General features: G+C 41.9%; 1 protein-coding gene and 1 long non-coding RNA gene across 6 annotated transcripts in view; one reads left to right on the plus strand and one right to left on the minus strand.

Annotated features, from left to right (window-relative positions):
• The window catches only part of LOC143156274 (uncharacterized), a 37948-nt gene extending 18468 nt beyond the window's left edge, over positions 1-19480 (minus strand). Inside the window, exons 1-2 of the long non-coding RNA XR_012994591.1 lie at positions 19350-19480; positions 19140-19209 (exon numbers count right to left, since the gene is read on the minus strand). This is a non-coding gene — a long non-coding RNA (uncharacterized LOC143156274). The remainder of the gene's footprint in view (positions 1-19139; positions 19210-19349) is intronic.
• Positions 19481-20079: 599 nt separating this feature from the next.
• The window catches only part of SNX16 (sorting nexin 16), a 28664-nt gene continuing 24205 nt past the window's right edge, over positions 20080-24538 (plus strand). For 3 of the 5 annotated variants that reach the window (XR_012994590.1, XM_076329486.1, XM_076329489.1), the window contains exon 1: positions 20080-20124. The gene's annotated coding sequence lies outside the window, so the exon portion shown is untranslated. Of the gene's footprint in view, positions 20125-20839; positions 20944-21210; positions 21290-21689; positions 21759-24538 lie in introns of those variants that run through there. The other 2 variants (XM_076329487.1, XM_076329488.1) reach the window with 2 other exon arrangements.

Here is a 24538-nt window from a genome sequence, read left to right on the forward strand (position 1 = left end):
GAGTCTTGTGTAAGCCCATTATTTTCAGACCAGCTCTAAAAACTGCAGCAGAAATTCCAGAAAGCCCAGAAATTTCTGCAACACAGCATTTTTACCTGTTTGTGAAATACTTCCTAATAAAGCAGACTATGTCTTGACTGAAGGAAGCCCCAGAGAAATGTGGTAGATCTCCCTGCTTATTTGGATGCACAAAGCTCCACAGCAATACTGGTACATTTCTGAAATAGCTGATGGCAAACCATGCTTATTTATTTGTTCAGGTCTACAGGTTCAAATTGCCTCAGCTAACTTACTTGGAACTAATGCCATTATAAATGTTTGTAAATGTCAAGAGATTTTCCTCTTGGTTGATTTTATATTACTTACTCTTCAGTGCTTTATAATGATACAGTGCTGTCCTATTTAAAAGTAGACTTTTTCCAAGTACATGCAAATGCACCAAATTCAAGAGTTTCCTATTGTTTTGAAGTTTCTTGAACAGCAGAAAAAAATCATCATCCTGCTTCCAGAAAGGAAGCTTCATTGTACTTCCATTGCATTTACTTAGGAAAAAAAGTCTCCAACAAATAGTAACTTTAGATTGCAGACCTGGGAATGTTAAAGTTCTTACCTGTCTATCAGGGAACAGGCATAATTAAATATATAATTTGTAGTACGCACTGAGATTTACTGCAATTTAACCTCTCTTTCCCAGAGTTATCAAGAGAGGAAGATAGAGATACCAGTAGCGCTTCTTTGGAGTGAAGCCAGAGTGTTTGCTTTGAAAAGAAAACATTCCCCCCACTATTTCATCTCTAAAATCCCTTTTAGAAGCATACTTAGAAAGGGAAATCTTATGAAAATTAATACAGAAATTATACAAAAAGTAGTCCAGGTCAGGTAATAATACAATCACTCTTGTCATAAGCAACACCTACCATCACATAATGGATTTAGACTCAGTTCATATTATGCTCAATTTTTATTTCTGAATTTTAGATACACTTATATTATGCTTTACTTGAAATGTAAAGCAATACCTAAAAAGAAATAGGGGCCAGAACCGTCAAAGACACAAACCCAAACCTTACTTCAAGCACGAAAAATTACACAGCTCTTCTGTACTTACAATCAGCATGAGCCTTACTACTTCGAGAATGGGGCTATATCCAAGATATAACGATAGGAATTAATATATTCAAAATTTGTGCACTTTTCTGCTTCTCCTTCCTTTTATATTTAAAAAAAAAAAGTTGCTTCTCATCCTAATATTCAATGATGCATATCACTGTAGATACTCAGTAACACAACACAGCACAACAATCCAATTTTTAATCCTAAAATAATGTGAGCAATAATCTAAACAGCAGCACATTTATTTTTCTGTCAGACCACTTAAAGAAAATCAGGTTGTACAAAGGCAAAAAGTAGCACTGGAACAAAGACGCAAAGAAATGACTTTGAAAGAGCACATACAGAAAAATACTTCTATCATTTTCAATGGCCAAAAATTTGCATTAATGTTTGGATTTATCAGCTAAGGACTAATGTTGGTGATGATACTAGATATATTCTAGAAATAGGAGCCTCACTGTTTGGAGAGGGGGAATGAGGTAACAAACAGAGACAAATCAGGGGAATGAACTTTGAAATTATGTATTTGCCAAGAGCATTGAGTGTTCCTATATTTAAGCAAAACATCCTACTAAACCAATCTCACTGCAGCATACACTTCTTGTTAACTAGGCACAGCTTATGAAAATCTTGAGACTGATATACTTTATTACATTCAGTAAGCCACTACATAGTCCAAAGTAATTCCACATTTATAAAATTTTCCCATATGGAAATTCTGTTTACAATGGCAACAGTGCTAATCTAGATACCCAGATGTTAAAAACAGTCCTTTGTGAATACAGTTAATTCCATTCTAAAATACAGCTTATATTATGATAGCAAAAGAACTCTTTTCCTGGTATAATATACATCTTCCTTGGAAGATGTGAGGGGTTCACCAGAAAATCTTTTTAAGTGATGACAGAAAGCAATACTTCTGACATCCAAAAATGATAAATATGCAAGACACAAAATAAATTCTTTATTGCTGCCTCGTGAATGAATGAGAACATGATTTTTTTTACATACTGGATGAGTTCGTAATATCTCCCTTATGGTTTATTTGAACTTTTCCAGAGAAGAAGAATGATTTGCCTGGCCACATTTTATTACTTATAGCACAGATTAGAAGGAATCTTCCTTCCTCCCTGAGACATATTGCAGGTCTCTGCCAATCTCTCCTGAACACCCTTCTTTTGCAGGAGTCTTTCTTCAAAAATGGCAAAGGTGACCCCATGTAGATGAGGGATGAGATGCAACAAGAAACCTTAAGCATCATTAGCTACGGAGATCACACTGTTTTAGGCAAACTACCAAAGATGAGTGAGCAGCCTGCTGGAATGTTCAATGTACTCTCACCAAATGTAAGTGCGAGTTAGGAATATGTCTATGAGAAATGCACGTTGCAGGATCAGCACAAATGCATACCATGCATACCAATTCGAAATGCCTTCCTAAATTCATGGAAAAGCACCTTCCTCATTTGTTTCTCTGAACAAGAATTGTTCTATACAGACAATAACTGATATTAAGAACTTTCCTAGGGTCAGCTAGATTCAACATATTATATAAATGATGGAATTCATAACTTTTCTCCATCTAAAATGTAATTACAACTCTTCTCTGTGATATAGCAACAGACAATCCTTCTCTGCAAGGAGACGATCCTAATAAGGTTAACCTGAATTTTGACATTGATTTGCATAGGAAAAATATTGGGACCCTGACTACTTATGCATAAAACAGCAGTTATCTGCCTCTAAGACATTTCCTACATCAGTACTGATCTGTCACCTTGCACGACTCTCCCAGCTTCCAAATTGAACTTCTGAAGTGGTCTGATTTGCACATCACTGTTCCAAAGTCAGCAGCTATTACCCATAACTAATATAATATGACAACACTCCTCAATGTCCCACTCTTCAAATGCCCTTAGTAATTGCCGTCATTCAATATTTAGGATTATGCATGCTGGGAAAATGTAGTTCATAAGTATAAGTGTCTGTTATGCACAGAGGTTCCTCTCAAACCTTTATTCTTGAGTTCTCGGAGGTAATATGAGCTCTGTGAATGTAAGTGCTTCAGAACAAATACATTTCAAAACAATGTTTTCTTCTACATCCTTGAAAATATAACAGAAGGAATTTTGAACAAATTGCCTTCTGTTTGCCTGCTGCTGATAAAGGTAGATCACACTCAGTTCACATTACTTAAGCCATTCAGGTATGCCAACATCCCATTAGAGTTACGCCCGAGCTCTGCAGCTAACTTTGCCCACGCCGCTCTAGATTACAGGAGAGGAATACTGACAAATAATGACATATAATCACTGCTTGTGTTCTTCAAGGTGTGTTATCCTGCTGACCTGTTCTTTCTTTCCCAATGTCAAATATTTCTTTTATGACAGCTCTTCTTCTGTAACAGAATCAGTTAATATCCTATTTCCCATTGGGCTTAAGTGCAAGCTTAAGCTTAAGATTTTGCTGCCCTTTGTCACATAAACGGCACTTTGTCACATAAACAGATTCACTGAATCTAGTAGTACTTGTACAGTAAGGTATTACGTGAAATTGAGTCAGGGTGACAGAATTGAGCCCTTCCTGTTTAAACAGGGCTTAATTCTCAGGTACATACCACTACTGCCTGTTTACACTGATCCAGCAGCTTAAAAGGACCTTGAAATGGGTGCAAATATGAATGTTAGACCAAAACCAGGCCCATCCCACACACATTTGTGTGTATGCCTACTGCAAGGTGCACAGTGTGAATGATGGAGACACAGGTGGTGTTCCTGTGCACAGAAGACAGACAATGAGTGACTGAATTGATGTGCGTGACAAGTGTCGTCAGAAGTAAAAGCAATACAACAGTCAGTGCTCCACTCCTGTGTCAGAGATTCAAATGGCCAGCCACAGATCCTTGCACAGAAAAGGGGGAAAGTAAAATGCCCTACAACAGCGGCAGCGGCCACTGCAGCCCTTAGACCACCAGCAGAAGTCCCTGAGACCATATGAGCTTTTCTAATTCTTTCTATTACAAATTTTATAAAAAGTCATATTGGTCTATCATAAATGTTGAGACATGACTGGGGTCCAAAGAACCATGGCTCAAAACTCAGTAAGATGAAGGCATCACTGAAAAGAAAAGAAGCATCACCTGAGAAGACTGGCTCTGAAGGAAATGAATTCATCTTCTACCAATGATATGCAATGTTTATTTAGATGAAGGCAAAAGAGTTAAACATCACGAAGTAGAAATGTAAAAGTGTCTTCAGGCAACCTTCTCTCCTATAAAAGATCTGCTTCACCTCACCTGACTTCTCAGCGTCTTGAGGTGAGAGAAAGCATTAACAAAAGCATATTTTTGCCTCTACCCTGAAAACTTGAGACTGTGACTTGGTCAGTCATCTGAGGTAGTAACTCACCATCCCTCCACCATCAAATGTTTGACAGGGTGTTATTTTATCAGTGCTAAGAAGCACTGATGTCTCAATTCATTGCAGAGAGTTTCTGAGGGTAGAAGTCTTCTTCTCAGTCTGCAGACCACAGGAACAGGAGTATCTGAAGAAATCTTTAAAAATTATTAAAGAGGAAATCAGTCCATTTCTATTTATGGTCACTGTCCCTGAAAGCCTCCTCTGTTTGCATGGAGGGAAAAAATAGAGGATATTAGATTGTATTAAATGCAAAATTATATGTATCAGTGTCTTTACTCTGCATTAAACTATGTATTTTTTATATTCTCTAGTAGAAATAATTGAATGGACTCAAATATAATGAAGTAAGCTAAATAGGAACAGAAGAGAGTTTTGCAAGAACTAACATGGCCCCATTTATTTAACAAGGCTTCTTCCCTTTTTGGGATGTTAACCTATCTAAAGATCAGGTTAATTTTGGTTTGCTTTAGTTTTTAAGGGGTTTTAAAGAAACAGAAAAGAAAGTAAGCAAAAAGAAAAAAATGAATTGTTTAAATGTCTTGGGAAATGGACAAATGTTCAGACGATACCTTATTGGAAGCACAGCAAATGATGATAGAGAGTGCAGAAGAGCTTTAAACTAAATCGTCAAACAAGCAGACAGCATATGCAGTTCAATGGGGATAAATTCAGAATAAGACTGATGGGGAAAAAAAAACCTCAAAACTTTTTCTGTTGCACAGAAAACATAGCACTAAGCTAAGAAAATATGGAGAGATTAAAGACTTCATGAGAACAAATATACATTGCTAACAACTAATACGTCCACACTTTTTTTGTTGCAAAAAGGAAAAGTTAGCTCTGTAAGTGGGACTAGTTAGTCAAGATTCAAATTCTGCTTGCCTACATAAAGTTATAGTTTATAACAGCATATGTAGTCTCTGGTCTTTAGGGAAACAGTAATTTTGAAGAACAGTGGACAACTGCAGATGAGAGAGAAATCTAGAAAGTGTTAAAGTAGAATAGCTATGAACAGGATCTAAATGTCTTGAAAAATAACCAAATTTTCCCAATGTGGATTAGATCCAATTAGTGCTAAGCTTTCATTAGAAACTTTTTTTAAAATAAATGATGGGTAACTTATTGCACACTGTCCCTTCTTTAGGATGCCTTTATAGAACAGCTGGGTGCTTTAAATTTATTGCCTTTTATTAAAAAAATTCCTGTTGAAAATATATGAGCTAGCTTGTTGCACCTTTCAGCACTAACTCAGCTACAGGAAGACAGCAATTTTGTCACCCAGGAGAAGTGCTTGAATTATTGCTCTGCTCTCGGTGTGGTTGATCCTGCGTCTAAGTAAATCTCACAGGATTCATCAGCAAATCACACAGCATGCTCTATTCAGTACCTATCACTAAATTATCTTTTAGGGACCCACACTGAGATTTCACTAGTCCTATTTCCAACTTTTAAAAGTTACATTCAGAGATTGCTTGAATCTTTCTTTCCTTTATGTGGATTCTCAAATTCAGACATGAGACTTAAAGGAAAGCTCAAGTACATTTGTAGAAAACCTGAGGGGAGATGACAGATTTTTTAGACCACCCAGAAAGCTGGGATGCTTCATCCTTTTCTTTAACCATACTGACTAAAATTGTACATAACAATAGGGAGTTAGCACAGAAAAAGCTAGTCTTCTAATTTAGCACAGCTTTGCGAGAGCATTATTCTTTCACTGTTGGAAAGCAGAGGGAAATGGTACCCACACTATATTACTCCTGAAGAGGTTGCTGAGATATCTGTAAAAATTCACACAATGAGACTGATGTTCTAAATTACAAAACAGTACCTCACCGAAAAACATGAAGAAGTATCTCTGGAAGCTAAAGTGAGAACAGACAGTCTTTCAGTGCATTTATCTAAGCAATCACAATTCACAGTTCAAGGCAACAGAAGCAGTAAAATAAGTATAATCAAAGCAACTCACTTGCCACTTGTCTGGATACTTTTAATAAATAAGGGGGGAGAGGGGTGGGGTGGTGTTCCTAAAGAAAGAGACCTCATCTGTTGGTCTTTGCCAGTGTGTTTTCTTTCGTAAGTCCCGGTAGTGGACAGCCTATATAATATTCTCTGCAATACAGAAAATAAATACACACACCTGCTAGGGTTAGAGGCAAAGATGGACCTTCACCCAGAAATCAATCATGTTATGGTTTCAATCATGTTATGGTTAGTTACCCTTTTCCTCATTAGCAGAACTGGCTGTAGAGCAAACATCTGGTCCAGACACATGGATATTTAATAAGACATGGCAATAATTTGTTTTCCAATTTTCCATAACATCCAAATATATCACCAAGAGCACAGCCTAAAGTAACCCTTCTGCTCTGTATTTTCCCTCTGGGGAAAAAAAAATTAAAAAAAATATATATATATTTAAGGCCACAACCAAAAAGGAAGCACAAGGGAGGTCTCAAAAGCTGCAGCTGAAAAATTTATGTACAGCTTATATCTGTTTGCTGATAGAAATGTGATAGTTACGTATTTAACTTAAGTCTGTACCATTGACTTCAAGAGATCTTGGTGCTAGTCAGGGCCTTTGAGCACATACAGCACATACCTACCACTGTTCACCTGTAATTCAACACTGGATTCTTAAGTAACATTTTTCAAGGGAGATAGAAAGTCCTGTTATCCCCATTTTATTTACTTCGAAACTGAATGGAGAGCTAAGTAACTAATTTGAGGCCCCAGAAAGAAGAACTATCAGAGACAAGATTACACTGCAGGAATTTCTGGAAAGTCTATGCTCTGAGTAACGGGAAACCGCTTTCTCCCTTCAGAGTAAGTTTCATCACTAACATTTTCAGTGTCAGTATTTAACATGCACTAAAACGTTACATTCTCCTCCTTTGTTTTTTTCATAGGAAGAGCTTCCCAGAATACATTTTATCTTCTGTTCATCTCTGCTTTTAATCTTGTAGCCATCAAGGAAAAGTTTAACACACATGTCATTTTACTTAGAGTTTTTACATTAATTTCCTCTCTGGGCATATGAATAAAACCAAGACTCAGCCGTTTCTGCAGGAGGGGACAACCTGAAGTTCAACATTTCTGAACAGTACTACACGGACAACCTGTGCAAAGTGATCGAAAATGGTTATCTCAGGGAAACTGAAATCCTCTGAAAATGCTTTTGTCTCTCTGTATGGGCTATGAGGGATCCTAGACAACCACCTCAAACATAAATTTAGATGGCTAAACATGGAAGAAGCAGCCTTGTCCCCAAGTAGGTATTGAAAGACATTCCACTGAGACGAGTCTAGACCAGATCACACGAGCCTAGTCCGCAAAAAGGACAAGTTTCCCTACCACTGTACATGACTCACTTAACCCATATTAACTACAGTTTTCTCTCTGCAGTGAATCTCCAACCACTGCTTAGTCTCTGGTATCAGTTGGGAGGTATCGAACCTAGCAAACGTTTTTGGTGGTGTAAATATCTAACAGGAACAAGAATGAAACAATCAGTTCATTGCACATAGACCACTGAACAGTCTTCTGGCAGTAATGACTTCAACCCATGACTGACATGGCTGGAAAAGGACTAATGACTTAGATAAGAAAGACTCTTTAAGACATTGGCAATCTTTTTGCCCTCTACTTGCCCCCGCTACAATCTTTCTAAAACTTTAATCAGGGAAGGAGGTTAAGGAAAGATGGCTTGTAATGCAGTATCGGATACAGTGCTTCAAAAACTTCCGCTTTTAACCACATTTCATTTTTAATAGTCATATCCGAGATTATTTATTTTTCAGACAGCAGCTTAAGTCATTTGAACAACTTTGTGACCAATTTCCTTTACCCCATTTCTTCAGACATTTGCAGTAATTTCATAGGCACCAGCTCTTTACATTATTTTCTAGCTCATCACTTTTACTATCATTTTGACTCAGAGCTCATTTCTTTGATGTATAATAATTTGTTGTGAGAACACAGGATATCAAAGGACAGAAATATCTTCATCATCTAATGTGCAGCATGATCTACGTGTCAGAAAGAAATGGTAAGGTTATTATTTATGCTTCCTCTCAACCATCTCTCTTACACAAAAGTCAGATTGCTACCATTCAAATTACAGCACACAATTCATTTCACACCAAAGAAACTCCCTTTAATAACAGGCAAGGAGAATTCGTACACTGAGCTTTGTGGTGTAAAATCCTGTATTCTACATTGTACGGAGTAAGAGAAGTCCAGCTCCCTTTGTCACATGATTGTTCACTGCTTTTTAGATTAATCTGTAACATCATCCAGAACGTAAGATTTGGGTCCTGCATGTAAAATCTCTGCTATTTCTCTTTTTCTTGCTCTGGTTTATTTTTGCTCTTTCCTACTTCTCTTTTCCTCTTTGGTGTGAAAGAAATCTGATTTAGCCAACCAAGACAGAACCTCTTCTCATTTCATTGTCAACTCACAACCTGAAAGGTGGCTGATGCAGGTTTGCTGGGTCTTGGGCTGGATGCATAGATGGCATAGTGTGCCTGTCATTCCAACTCGTGAAGCTGCAAGCTAAAAATCAGCACCAACAATAAAAAGTGCAATGTCAGCTTTTGTTGTTCTCTCCCCTTTTGTATCTATGTCTTGTTTTGTTCCCAGCAAAGCCATATGGGAACATAAACTTAAGAAAAGCAATAGCTTTAATCCACCTCAAATAAATTTTTCTTTTTCCAAAAAGACATTTGATAAAGTCTTTAATACCAGCTATAATATAGTTTAACAGGAGGAATAACTTCCTTCTAAAATCTTTTTATATATAAAGGAAAGCAATTAGGGGATGCTGGTGAAATGAAAACTTTTTACCTTTCACTGTATTACGTATTTTTATAGTTACAGGTTTTATTTTAAAATGTATACTTCAAAACCTCACTTAAATTACATTTCAAATGCTCTAACTACTTTTCTTCTTTTTTCTGTATCTCGATTAAAAGATTAAAACAATTTTCAGTGGCAATTGTGGACTCAGTGGACTTAGTAGGCCAAGGTCTTCATGCTGAAACTCCAAGTCCTTAATATCGTACAGTGAGAGAGTCAGGCTAACACATCAGACCATTTAGGAACACTTATTCCATTGAAGTTAACACCATCAAAATTAAATTGATGGTGTTTTTAAATTATGCAGGTAGTATGCATTTGTGGGGATATGGGTATTCATGCCTGTAGTGACAAAAGGCAATACTGATTTCTTATTAAAAAATGTCCATTTTAATATTGACTTTGTTCCGTCATATACTGTATCTCCTTAGAAATATCTGTGACAGTTCTGACAGCAAAACTCCACCTGATATTTGCTTACCTTTCTTATAACCACCCTCATGTTTCCCGTCTCACCCTACACTTGCAATGCCTGATGTCTCCATTACCTCCGGCCACAGCAATGTATTCATTCAAAAGGCATCCTAAAAATTGCCTTCCTCCTCGGCGCATAAAAGACATTATTCACTCATCCAACTGTCTAATTTTCCCCTTCATTTATTGAGTTTTTGGGAATGCTGCAATATGCTAGTGATCGGTTGTGTCCAGGTTTCTAGGTGAAATGACATTTCAGGTGTCTATTACTACCTCTAAGCTGTGAGCTGTACCTGGGAGCTCTTCCCCAGCCTTGGGTGAGGGTGCGAGATGTGGCTGTGTCCTGCCGGCAGGCTGGGACCATCCCACCCTCTGCTTCCCTCCCATACCTTACATTCACTGGGAAATAAGACACACGGGCAGTTCAAAAGGAAGGGGTGGGCATTCCAGATGCTGGGACCGTGTCCGGATGACAGTGAGACAAGTAGTGCAGAACACACTGCACGGTGGACTTGCCTCTCAGTTTCTGCGATTAGGCGTTTCCTACCACACTCAGTGAAACTTGCTGCAGCTGAGATTGGCTGAAGCATTCCCACTAGAGCTCATCTCTCCTAAAAGAGCCTTTGCTCCATGTAATCATCCATCACGATAAATACTGTTTGATAATAAAAAATTCTATGTCAAGGCCTAAAATGAGTAAGTGATTGATCTTCATGTGATAACCCTTGTTCTCTCTTATCAACCTGTGCCTGAAATATTTGTTATCATCGCTTGTTTCATCCTGTTCAATATAAAGTTACAAATCCATCCAGAAAATAATGTTTTTCTATGCGTCTGCAAATGTTTAGCACACTTCTGGGCTCTGCAAGATAGCAATAATAATAATCACTAAACAGTAGCCTCTGGCCCTAGAGTAGCCTGCAAATGTTAATGCTAAATTAACATGTCAGTGTGCAACATACTCTTGAATTGCAATTCACAAGGCAGAGTTGAAATAGAAAAAGACTAAAACGCTAAATAAACAGAAAGCAATAGATGGAGTCTTTCTAAAGGACAGAGATTTTTTTCTTCTTCAAAGCCAAAAGTCCAAATTATCTGGTGTTTTTTACCATAAATGAAATATATTATTGTATAATATTAATCTAAAAACAACTAACTACATGTTGCTACTTCACAAGAAAAGGGTAAGAGTATGATTCTATCCAACTTTACATGCAAGAATGTCAAGTATAGCAGTATTTCAAAGTCCACCTCTAACAGAGAAGGAAACACTGCTTGAATTTTGGCTAGCTGAACACAAGCTGAGCACAATGCAAAAGCTCACTTAAGTGTGGCAGTACCGAACACTGCCACCCTGGCACTTACTGAAGCACCGGGTGTGCTCATTTCCATATCAATGCACCACATGTTTCTCCAAGACAAAGCTGTTTCACACCACTGCTGCTATTTGAACTTTGGAAATAAATGGAAAGGTTTCTGTATTATTGTTAAAAACAATGAAACTCACATCCTTTGTGCACAGGATACAGTTAATGAACACTGCCCTTTATAGGGCTGTATTAGTGACTGCGTGCAGAAGGAGCACATTGTAACAGAGCTGTGTTGTGCCAGAAAGACAAGCATCGCTTTAAATTCAGAACACAGGGTTGTGCAAGTAATAGGGATGCCTTCCAGATTTAGAAGATTATATTCACTGTAACTTTGTTAGCTTGCCTAATGAGCCTATGCAAAACCTGGGAATTGACAGTAAAGTGAAATTGAAATGGTTTATCCAAGGTCACACAGAAACCCCTGAAACAACAGCCTGTCCCACTTGTGTGTCTGTTCATGTTTTAACAAGACCAAGTTTCTTCTTTACCCCACAGAGAAAGAAATACTTTTGAGACATCTCACAAATCAATATTAAAATACAATGTGCCACACAAAACAGTAAGCTGTAGAGCATTAGGAGGGAAAACCAAAACCTTCTACAGAGGCCAAATCAAAGGACCAGAAGCTTTGCCATGTCAAATTACAACGCAGGGTACCATTGTGTCCAAAAGGTTATTGCTGGGCAAGAACCACCTCTTCCCCGCAAGGAAAGTGAGCGAATGTTTCAATGATGTAAAACAAAGAACATTTAAAACCATTTCTTCTAGCTAAGAGCAAACTAATCATTTTTAAACTTGAAGCTTCGAATGCATGTAATGAAGTCGTCATTGCACATGAATACGACTCCTCAATCAAAATGCCTGAAACCTCTGTCATAATAATTTTATCTAGATTGAAAAGAAACCATGTAGTCTACTATTCAATTAACAACAATTCTTTATTCTCTACTCCCTGGGTTTTCCTTACAATGTTCTTTTCTTTTCACGTTGATTAGAGGGAGGAAAAAAGAAGAAAAGAAGAAAAAAAAAAACCTTATTAAGAAAAAAAGTATCAGAAAGTACATTCAAAGATTACCTGTCAACTTGCTACAAGTTGAATTTTATTTTATCACCCAACAGCAAACAAGGAGAACAAATTTTGCTCCCATGCTCTTTGAAGAGTAGATGCTTTCAGATGCTTTTAAGAAAACAGAAATAGAAACTGTGTCTGGTATCTTTTTGTTCTGCAGTAACAGCAGGATGACAGGCCTCTAAGCTCACAGAATCACAGAAGGGTTGAAGTTGCAAGGGACCTCTCAAGATTGTCTAGTCCAGCCCCTGATTAAAGCCGGGTCAGCTAGAGCAGGTTGTTCAGGGCTGTGTCCAGTCAGGTTTTAAATATCATCAAGCAACTACCTCTCTGGGCAACCTATTCCAGTGTCTGATCACCCTCACAGTAAAATGTTCTTTCTTATGTCCAGATGGAATTTTCTGTATATCCGTTTGTGCCCTCTGACTCTTATCCTGTCACTGGACACCACTGAGAAAAGCCTGGCTCCAACTTCTTTGCACCCTCCCATCAGCTATTTCTGCACGTGGATAAGACACCCCTGAACCTTCTCTCCTCCAGGCTGATCAATCCCAGCTCTCTCAGCTTCTCCTCATTGTCAGATGCTCCAAGCCTGCAATCATCATCATGGCCCTTTGCTGTACTTGCTCCAGTACCTCCGCATCTCTCTTGTACTGGGGAGCCCAGACCTGGACACAGCACTCCAGATGTTACTCACCAGTGCTAAGCAAAGGGGAAGGATCACCTCCCTCAGCCTGCTGGCCATACTCCTCCTAATGCAGCCCAGGATACCAATTCACCTTCTTCGCCGGAAGGGCACATTGCTGTTCATGTTCAGCTTGGTGTCCACCAGGACCCCCAGGGCCTCTTCTGCAAAGCTGCTTTCCAGCGGGTTGGTTCCCAGCCTGTACTGGTTATCCCATGGGGTTATGCCTCCCCAGGGGCAGGACTTTGCATTTCCCTTTGTTGAACTTCATGAGACTCCTAACAGCCCATTTCTCCAGCCTGTCGAGGTCCCTCTGAATGGCAGCACAACTACCTGGTATATCAACCACTCCTCAGTTTTGTATTGTCCACAAACCTGATGAAGGTGTACTCTGTGCCATCATCAAGGTCATTAATGAAGATGTTACTTCATCGGTTTATCTGTCAGGATGTTACATGAGACAGTGTCAAAAGCCTTAACTAAGTCAAGATAAACAACTTCCACTGCTCTTCCTGAACCCACCAAGCAAGTCATCTCATCACAGGAAGTTATCAGGTTGGTCAGACACGATTTTCCCTTCCTAACTGCTACTCTTGATCACCTTTTTGTCCTTCATGTTCAGAAACAGTTTCCTGAATTATTTGCTCCATCACCTTCTCAGGGATTAACAGTAGGCCTGTAGCTCCCCAGATCTGCCTCTTGTCATTCTTGAAATAGGAAGTGACATCTTCTTTCTGCCAGTCCTCAGGAACCTCCCCCAACCTCCATGACCTTTCAAAGATGATCGAGTGGCCTTGCAGTGACATTGGCCCACTCCCTCAACATTCATGGGCATATCCCACCAGGTCACTGGACTTCCATATGTCCAATTTGTTTAAATGTTTCCCAATATAATCCTCTTTCACCAAGGTAAATCTGCCTTGCTCCAAACTTTCCCACTGATCACAGGGGACTGAGAGTCCCTGAAAGTTGATTTTACCAGTAAAGACCAAGGCAAAGAAGGCAGGGAAAGCCGGACCCCAGTGGAATATCATAAAGTGTACCTATTGTCAAAATTACTTATTTTGTTCATTTTTCAGAGGGTAGCCAGATGTCAATGAGTCTTTAGTTGTCAATTTCTAGGACAATTTTGCCCAAGCATCAATACAATCAATTATCAGAATACTTCCGTATATTCTTATTTATTAATGACACATCATTATTAGCAGTTGGTAATCGTAATTACTTGTGTATTTTAAAGCCAAGGCAAGATATACCTAGCTAGGACAGGGGCTGAAAATGCTGATGGTGAGGAAAAAAGGAAGGAAGGACACAATTTGCTAGGGATCTGGATACCTGCCACAGAACAGCAGCGAATGTTATAACTCTCATATTATTTCAAAATCCACGCTTATAGTTCATTCATCTGAAAATACTGGCCATAACACCTGCGAGCTTCTCTACCCAAAAGCAGTCCCTGAGAGACAAAAATTCTCTATAACTCAAAGCAGACCTAGCCTCTGACAGGCAGGAATTTTTTAACTCCTTAGAGGCTGCTGCTTCTGCTTTCTTACTTAAGGACTCCCATCTAAGAGAGAAGCATAACAAGCATAACTGAATAGAAAGCTGGTAAGTCCCATTTGTAGCTCAGTGAATTGCCAGAATAATACACAGAAGCTGAACTATACCTGTGAATCTGGTATTCCACAAAAAGTCTATTAAGTCTATTTTTATTCCATAAAAAGTCTGTTATCAGGATACCACCACATAAAGTTTATGGCAAGCATCAGAAGATAATATATAGATGTTACCAGGCTGAGAGTAATCAGTTAAGAGACAAAGGGCCAATCTGTATCCCACACCTGAGTGTTTTGGACAAGGGTCAAGTCTGAAATTCAAAACCTGAGCTAGAACAAAGTCCTAGAAACCATAAAAGATCTAGAGCTAACGAAGAACTGGACTTTGGGAGAGCCTAGTCCTCAGCATGCTACTTCAAACTCTGAACAAGGAGTGCAGGCTTCCAGGAGCCTATACTGCACAAGCGAGATCCCTCATGATGATTTCAAAGTAAGTTTGAACATAGCCAGCCACAGAGCAGTGAATCACAGAAAGTCAGACCAAACCTGCAAAGAGCCAGACAGCAACGGAGTTTAAATCCCATCTCTTACCTTTCCCTCAGTCCTTTTTGACCACTGGATATCTGAAACTGTGTAGTACAACCTCCCAAGGGCAGGAGGTCTCAGAGGGTATGTATAAAAGGTCAACTTTTTCAGCCCTTTAAAAGCCAAGGGCCCTCTGAACATGTGCTGAAGTAGCATCTCACAGACATAGAAAGTATTAAAATACAACATACACACACACACACACTGATACAGTATCTATGAAGTGGAGACACATTAGAATGACAGGGCAACAGGATCTGGATGCCCGTATTTTATGAAATTCCCAGTTTCAATGCTTATGCCTACTTTCAAAATATCCAGCTGTACTTTTTTAATGTTGTGTAGTTTTTGAACCTGGAAGGAGACCCCACCTGGAGCACTGTGTCCAGCTCCGCGGTCCCCAGCACAAGAAAGACATGGACCTGTTAACACGGGTCCAGAGGAGGTCCACAAAAATGATCAGAGGGCTGGAACACCTCTCCTATGAAGAAAGGCTGAGAGAGTTGGGGTTGTTCAGCCTGGAGAAGAGAAGGCTCCAGGGAGTCCTTATTGTGGCCTTTCAATACTTAAAGGGGGCTTATAAGAAAGATGGGGACAGACTTTTTACCAGGGCCTGTAATGATAGGCCAAGGGGCAATGGTTTTAAACTGAAAGACAGTAGGTTTAGATGGGACATAAGGAAGAAATGTTGTATGATGAGGGTGGTGAGACACCAGAAGAGGTTGCCCTGAGAAGCTGTGGATGCCCCATCCCTGGAAGCGTTCAAGGTCAGGTTGGGTGGGACTTTGAGCAACCTAACCTAGTGAAAGATGTCCCTGTCCACGGCAAGGGGGTTGGACTAGATGATCTTTGAAGGTGCCTTCCAACCCAAACCATTATAGGATTCTAGAATTACAGAAATTATTGCCTTTAGGAGAAACTCCATGCTGAAGACTCTACAGCTGAGAAAAAAAATTGGCTTTTTTTGTCAGAAAACAAACATCCTCCTAGTCACAGATTTCACAGTATCCTGAGAGAGAAAGGCCCAAATCCCATTAAAATATAACGGGACTGAATGCCTAAATTCTTCTAAAATACAGTGGAATTCGAGTGCCTACATCCAATTAAAATGTAATGAGATTTGAGTGCCTAAATCCCATAACCTGATTGAAAATCTACCCTCAGTGTTTCACATGATCATGAGGGCAGGTGGGGCTTTGAAAACATACCGCATTATGCCTCAACTAGCACAGCAGAAGCTACATTTAATTCAATAACCGATTATCTCCGAGTTCTCACCTGTAGGATTATTTGTATTTTTTTACAACAGAAGATGGAATTGCTGGACCACTAGTGTTACACAATTAGTAGTTCCTGCATTCTTCTTCCCAGCAGAGAAAGTTCTGGGAAGTTCACAGAGGTTGCTTAAAGTTCTTTTACGTTAATAGGCTTTTCTGATTCTGCAAGCCCTAGCCCCTAAACAAGGTTAAATCAAGCTAGCTAACCAGATAGCATTGGCAAAAATCATGTCTTTGGCACAAAGGGTTATGATGGCCTGACAGATTTTGATCAGGCCTATGATATTGTCCTGGTTTCAGCAGGGATAGAGTTAATTTCCTTCCTAGTAGCCTGTATGGTGCTGTGTTTTGGATTTAGGATGAGAACAATGTTGATAACACACCAATGTTTTAGTTGTTGCTAAGCAGTGCTTACACTAGCCAGGGACTTTTCAGCTTCCCATGCTCTGCCGACTGAGAAGGCTGGAGGTGCACAAGAAGCTGGGAGGGGGCACAGCCAGGACAGCTGACCCAAACTGGCCAAAGGGACATTCCATACCATGTGACGTCATGCTCAGTACATAAACTGGGGAAAGCTGGCCGGGGGGGCCGCTGCTCAGGGACTGGCTGGGCATCGGTCGGCGGGTGGTGAGCAATTGTACTGTGCATCACTTGCTTTGTGTATTATTATTACTACATTATTATTGTTGTTGTTATTATTTTATTTCAAGTATTAAACTGTTTTTATCTCAACCCATGAGTTTTTCTTACTTCTACTCTTCCAATTCTCTCCCCTATCCCACCGGGGAGGGGGGGGAGTGAGCGAGCGGCTGTGTGGTGCTCAGTTGCCAACTGAGGTTAAACCACGACAAATATATATACCAATCCTCTGGAAAACCAAATAACTAGTAGATGGAGGCAGAACATGAGAGAGTTGGGGTTGTTCAGCCTGGAGAAGAGAAGGCTCTGTGGAGACCTTATCGCGGTCTGGTACCAATATGCGCAGAAAAAAACCAGCAAATACTTTCCAGTCTCTTACACATTTAGTAACTAGTTTTGTCGTCTTTTCGACTCAATACAGGTGAAATGCATGGTATTGCCACAGGGTGGCTCATCTAGCCTGCAATGGAAGCCACAGATTTTCAGCTTACACAAGCAGCTGAAGCAAGGCAGTCTCAAAGCTTTATGGATTGCTACAGCCGGAGTACACAGGGAAGAACTACTATAAAGAGAAAACCAGGAAGGGCACAGACCCAATTTTAATTCACCTTAATCCTGCATAGTTTCTCTCACCCCAGTGAAGCAACAGTCATTCCTGATAACTCTGTGGGTGGATAGCGCCTTGTGATGTGAAGGCACTGAGCTCACATTCCTCAGCAACCAAAAATCCCACTGTTCTCTTCAAAGGATTTGGGATAGCACTCTTGCTTGATCAACTGTGTCATAGTGAAAACTGACCTCACTATCATTGGGGGGGGGGGGAGCTGTTAAAAATGTTATGTTAACCTGTACAATAAATGTCATGTCACAAGCTGTTAGGATAGCTGACCAACAGACTGAAAAACATGCATTTATAACTATCAAATGTTTCTAGAAGTGAAAAAAAACTCATTTGTTTTTAAAAAGTATCTTGGAACAGGTAGAAAACTTCAAAAATAACTATTTAGAGTAAAATTAAAAAAATATATAGAATATACAACTAAATTATTGTAATGCTTAGACATGTTCAACTGCTATAGAAAAAAAGTGTTCTGAATAACTGGAAGTCTCGTTTCTAGCAGTTTTTTCTCCTCTACCGCTATACGTTAGAGGACATTTTCATCTTGAATGAGACAAAGTTTGAAGTTCGTAATAGTTATATGCTCAGCCTATCAGGTTCAGCAGTGCAATTTTCAAAATGCAATTGATTAGATTTCCTTTGCTTTAATATATGCATTAATATAACACATTTCAAAAATCCAGTGTATTATCTCTTCTGAGTACTACATATTTAAAACAGAATTGGGAATTTAAAGAGAGAATTAGATCCAAAAAAGTTCCCCGTGGCATGGCTTCTGAACTAGTCATTCACAAATGCTTTTCAAATCTATTAATTCTACTCATGATGAATGCTACCTACCCTGCCAAATCTGAGGAAATTGCTTGAAAGACCAACATCCATAAAAACCACTAAGTTCAAAATTAATTCCAAACAGCCCGATGTACTGCTTAAATATGACACAGGAAAAAACAAGGAACAAAATTCCCTAAGAAACTAATTCCAGCAGCAGCAGAACTGGTGGTAGCAGTAGCCCCCAGAGCAGTATATACTGACAAGGGTAATGCAACAGGCCTATGCTACTGTTAGCAATCACAGATGAGATCACCTTACCAGCATAGTTTTGCTACACTATTTGCGTACCCATGCCCTGCAGAAAGTATCAGGTTTATTATAAACAAGCAGATCAGTTGCGCAGCATTTGAACAAGAGATGCAATATTTTCTGGATGCATCTAACAGCTTCCAGACCTATGAACACGAGACAGATGTCGGGCAGCAGTCACAGCTACTGTTCCAGCAGGCTGCTGACACCCTAAAATCCCAAACTGCTCAAGTACCTTCCCGGTAAAAGATCCAAAGGGAGGAAAAAGTCAATCCCAGAAAACCAGGTGTGTGCTAACCTCCGGACGAAAACTCAACCAAAAGACTTTCTCAGAAAACCTAGGTATCACATTTTTATGTGATGTATAAAGAATATAAAATATATAAAGAAAATGTACCTTTTAACACAAATTGTGCTGTGTTCCATTTTCTCCAGAACATCGTATTCCTGTTTAAGTACCTAGGTCACTATGAGATAGCGAGATACTGCTTTATTCCCACTGCTATCTAAGAACAGTCATTTCCGCCCCCTCTCTCCTCCCCACCCCCCGGCAAATTCACTAATCACTTTTATCCATGAAATTTCACATGGCGCTCCACTACTACACCTGTTACGCTGCCATATGAAAACACCTCGCGGTACAGCAGGACTTTATGGCGGTGGTACGTGAAATCACGTTAACACCCCGTACTTGACAGAGCTCCTGGGGCTTCCGCCCCCGGGAGCCAGGAGGGCGAAGACCCGCCGCCCTTCCCTGCGTGCCCGCGGGCCCTTCCCACCCCGCTCCTTCCTCCCCTTCCCGGCGGGGGCGCCGAGGGCCCGCCCGGCCGAGGGCCAGGCTGACCCCGCCGGGGGGCCCGCAGCCCTCTCCCCGCTCCCCCTGCGCGGCCGCCCGGAGGCTGGAGGCCCTGGGGACACCCAGGCGGGGAGCCTGCGCGCACCGCCGCAGTGACAGCCGCCGCGGAGGCCCAACCGCCCGCAGGGCGCTCCCCCGCTCCCCTCAGCCACGCCCCGCCCCGCCCCGCGGAACTACAGGTCCCAGCGGGCACCGCGACGCCAAGGAACTACAGCACCCGAAATGCAACGCAGCCGGCTCCCGCCGCAGGCAGCCTCGCGCTGCCTGCCGGCAAATGAAGGCTTTACCGGCGGGCGGGGCACGCCGGTACTTGCGGTCCCTAGGCGGCCCCCGCCCCCTGCGGCCCCTCCCGCCACGCGCCGCAGGTACTAGCCCGCTACCCCGCCCACCCCGGCCCGGGGCGCCGCGCGCCTCCCTTTCGGCGCGCGGAGGGGCGGGGCGGGGCGGGGCGGGGCGGGGCCGGCCGAGGGGGAGGGGCGGCCCCAGCGGTGGCGCGGCAGAGGGAGGCGAGAGCGGCGGCGAGCAGGTGAGCGGGGGCGCTCGCCCTCCCCTCGCCGCCCGCCTGGCAGGCGGGAAGGGGCGAGCGGGGCAGGAGGCGCCGCCAGCGCCCAGGGGAACGAGGCAGGCAGGCAGGCGGTGGGGAGCTCGGGCTGGGGCGGCCGGGGGAGCGGAGCCTCGCCGCCGCCCGTCCTGCGCCGGGCACGGCCGGCCCCCGCCGCCTCCTCGCCGCGCCGGCCGGTGGCGCAGCTCCCGCACACCTGTGCGGAGGCGGCCGCGGGCGGTTGGTTGGGCCGGCCCCCGCCGGTGGGGGGCGCCGCGGGCGGTTGGGCCGCCGGGAGGGCTGCGGCGCGGCCGGGGCCGGTCCCGCTCGGGCGGGACGGCGGGGACGGAACCCCCCCTTCCCCGGGGCGGGGGTGAGAAGCGGCGCCTCACCTCAGAGGTGGTTCCCCCGCCGGCGCTGCTGTGAAACCTGCCGGTTTCCGAAGCCTCGCGACTGGGCGAGGTTTGCCGGGCCGGGCAGCTCGCGCGAGCCCGGCCCCTCCGGTGCCGCTGGCTCGGCGGCCGCTCCTGAAGTTACGTAAAACGGCGCGAGCGGCGTTCGGCGGGCGTGACCGCCCGGCGGCGGGAGCCGCGTCCCCTCCGTGGCGGTGCCGCGCGCCTGACGGCCGCGGGCGGCCGCGGTCAGCGGCGTAACGGCTGCGCTCCGGGCGGCCCCGCCCGCCCCACGCTTGCGGCGGGTTCCCGCCGCTTTAGGGCTGTGCCGGTGGCTGGTGGTTCGCCAGAAGGTGACTGCAGGTTTTGTTTGGTTTTCGTCTGTCTCAGAACCACTAAATCGCAGCCAGAGGTGGGCAACGTATGCGCATCCTACTGTGGAGTTTGGGGGGGGAGAGTTACCTTCGGTTGTTTCTAATTCGGTAACGGACTCTTTGGGGCAGGAATTGCCCTCCTGTGTGTGCGTATGCGAGGTGGGATAAATAGGCCCCGATTTTGAGTTCATAAACGGGTGAAATACGTTGTGAAGTAACTTGATCGAAGTCGGCACAAAACGATTATTTTTTAAAAATTCTGTAAAACCGAACTCTGCGAGTTGTCTCTTTGAATATTCCACTAGTTCTTCAGTTGTCATTCCGTGGGAGCGCTTAAATCCTAAACAACAGAGGTCAGCCTGACTGCGTTATCCACACAGCGAGGTAATATATGTAACCAGATCACAAGCAGTATTGCATAGCTAAACGTCTTCTAAGTCCAATTAGAACTGTTAAGTAAGGATTGTTTTGTTTCTAATCTATTCTCCTTGAATCGTGTGGCTTACATGTTTCTCACTGAACGTACAAACCATTAGCTTAAAAGGGTTTGGAATTGCAATAGCTGCAAGCTGGAGGCAAACCCTTTTCAAGTGGTTTTATTATAGCCTATTTGCCTCACCTGCAAAAAGGGAGGCGGCTGTTGTAAACACCTGGTAGAGTAAGTTGGTGTCATGCTGTTTTGTAGCATGTGACTGTAGGGTTCCTGGGACTCTGTCCTATCCTGTTTCAGATCTAGCAGTTCAGTACTTCCAGCAAATGTTCTCTTCTTTTTTTATTTCATTCTTAATTTACAGTTGGGAATCGAACTAAACCAAATACAGGTTCTGAACAGGAAACAAATTTCTTACAACAAGTAAGTAAATGTCTAGACAAGAAAGAGAGTGCAGTCGCTGGGTTATCTCTCAGGTGTCGTTAGCGATCTGTTTGTTCTGAAAGTTGATGTGGTGCAATGATTCTACTGGCTTAGTGCAGTGACATGTGAGACTAGTCCGCGGTGACGCTTGAGTAGTAGCAGACTGTGCAGCTAAATCTTCCCTCCTCGCTGCACCAACGCAAGCAAGGAGGGATATGGTTTGTCTAAAAGTTTGGGGTTTGTTTTTATCAAATTATTTTCTGTTCCTTTTATTGCATGAATTGGCAGTAAACTTCTGTATTCATAGAAAAGGCTTGAGTCCTAAGGTTGTGACCCTCATTTGAGCATTGTATTCTTTTTCTAATGTTTAGCCTTCATAAAGTGCAAATTAATGCAATTTTAAACTGTTGTGATTCATAGCATGTAAATATTTTAGATATTTGGAAATTGTGATACTTTTACAGTTTAAGATGGGTTTGCATATATATATGCATATATATGTATTTATGAGTCTGGTAAGTTCTAATGTAATGTTTTTGTATGTTTCCTTCTCTGTTTTCTTGAAGAAAAAAAAATCAAATGGTGCGGTGTGCCCTTTGCTCACTTGACCTGACATTTCTGTTACTCAAAGAATACTCTTCTGTTACTCTTCAGAGTTACAGGAATCCAGGTGTGACACTGGTAGTATCAGCCCCTTTTATTTATCCATGGGTATGTTTACTGTGTCAGATTGAGTCAAGAATTTCCTTTAGAAGCAAATATTGTGACCATCACCATTTAATATGCATTGGCTCACAATTTGGGATGGTCTTGCAGAGTACAAAAGAAACTAAAGCAGAAAACGTACCCTGGGAGCAGACCTAATGCAGTCCAGCTGCTAATAAGCATTCAGTCAATGGTACCAAATTACAGCTAGTCTGACATAAAAGCTGCTGAAGCATGTACAGTGCAAATGCTGGATTCTTAACACCAAGTGCTTTAGTCTGTTTGTGTTGAGCTGTGTTCCTTGCCAGTGTAGGTACAGCCTTTCAGTAATGCATGTGCATTTAAGAGTACTAGTACGTATATAAGTTCAAGATAGTAAGTTCTTGACTGGCATTTCACTTTAAAGAAAGAAGTTCTTCTAGAAAAGACACTGTTCACAAGTATTGTAACTGGTGAAAATGTCGTCGTGGTTTGTGGTTGGTTTTTTGTTTTGGTTTTTTATTCCAAAAAGTGCTGAAAAGCACAGGCTTTTTCTCTTCTGAAAGTTCCATGAACTCCTGGGTGCACTTCACCAGATTCCCTGAGATGTGGGCTTATTTTCCTTTCCTGGTTCAGATTCATAAAATCGTGCAACAGAAGATAATAACCACTTTTTTTATTTACAGATCCTTCGATTTGTTTCAAACCTGGACTCAATTGGGTTCTTCTGTTTATAGGGATTTAATCCCGCACCTCACAGGAACGTAGCTGGGTGGGGCATCCTTTAAGGGGATGCTCTCAATTCTTTATGCTGGTAACATGGAAGAGTCACTAAAGTGGCAAGTGAAAAAGGAGTTACCTTGTCTGGTGTTTTATACAGATGAGAATATTGCTAAAGAAAATCTACCAGGGAATACTTCATGTCTTGATACTTCTATTTCTATTAAAAAAAATTATTGCAAAGTTTATTGTTCGAGGCAGAAAACAGATTCACTTACTGAGATACAGGTGGAAAAAGGGATTTAGATCTTGGTCTAGCTCCAGGAGAATGTCTGGTCTCCAAGACAGGTGTGACTTGCTTCTTTCAAACTATGTGAGGCTGAAGCAGGTCAGCTGTCTGACACGTGGGATTAAGTCACACAACCAAGCACAGGACTATGCTGCAACAGAAGCTGCTGAGTAGTCCAAATCCTGTACCTGACCAGCAAAGTCAATCAGCAGGGGTTTATGATACTAACGTTTCTGCTCCCTCAGATGCTGCCAAGTGTCCAGCCTCATCCCGCAGTGAAGCGGAAGTGCTCCCGAAGAGTCACTGCCAGTTTGAAATTGTTCTTGTTGGTCAAGTCCCCTGAGCTTTCTGACATACAGAGTGTGTGAAGATTACCCTATGTAGCTGAAAGGATGAGGAAGTTTGCTTTTTTCCCTTCACTCAAGGAATTCTTTCAAGAGCATTTTTTAGTCTTTCTTGTTGATGCTGGTTCATTTCATATTTATTTCCTTATTCATGTCCTCTAAGATTTATTTAGAGCAAGAGAATGAAAGCATCACTTCACCCTGGCAATTAGGAAACTCATTTAGTTTTTGCTCCAGTAGATGATTGATTATATGTATGACCTGAATCAGGTTGATGGTTTCCCATTTCACAGCTGCCTGCAGCCTTGTGACTGATTGGTATACTCTTGAGTGAAATGAGTGGTGACTCATATCCTGTTAATCCAAAGAGGTGGCATCTAATTTCCTTCTTGTAAGAGCTCTTCCTTGGGTACTTTGTTAAAATGAGGAGATGATGCTTTTTTGGCAGTTTGATACTGCTGTCTTAATTTTCTTTTGCTTTTTTTAGAAATGTACACACATGCACACAAAAGATTAATTTTGGCTTGAAATGGTGTTCTTGAAGAAAAAATATAAAATCTTTTATTTATCTTTTTTCCCCGAACTTGTTTTTTCCATTATAATCTGCTGGAATGGAAAACTAGCTGCTATTACAACACTGCTTTTGATGTGTGGGCTTGTAAAACTTAATTGCTCCAATTCAAGCTACAGAAAACGTGCCCAGTTAACGTTGTTACAAATGTCTGCGGTATTACATGCAACAG

The sequence above is a fragment of the Aptenodytes patagonicus genome, chromosome 2 (assembly GCF_965638725.1).
Source record: "Aptenodytes patagonicus chromosome 2, bAptPat1.pri.cur, whole genome shotgun sequence".
NCBI classification, from domain to species: domain Eukaryota; kingdom Metazoa; phylum Chordata; class Aves; order Sphenisciformes; family Spheniscidae; genus Aptenodytes; species Aptenodytes patagonicus.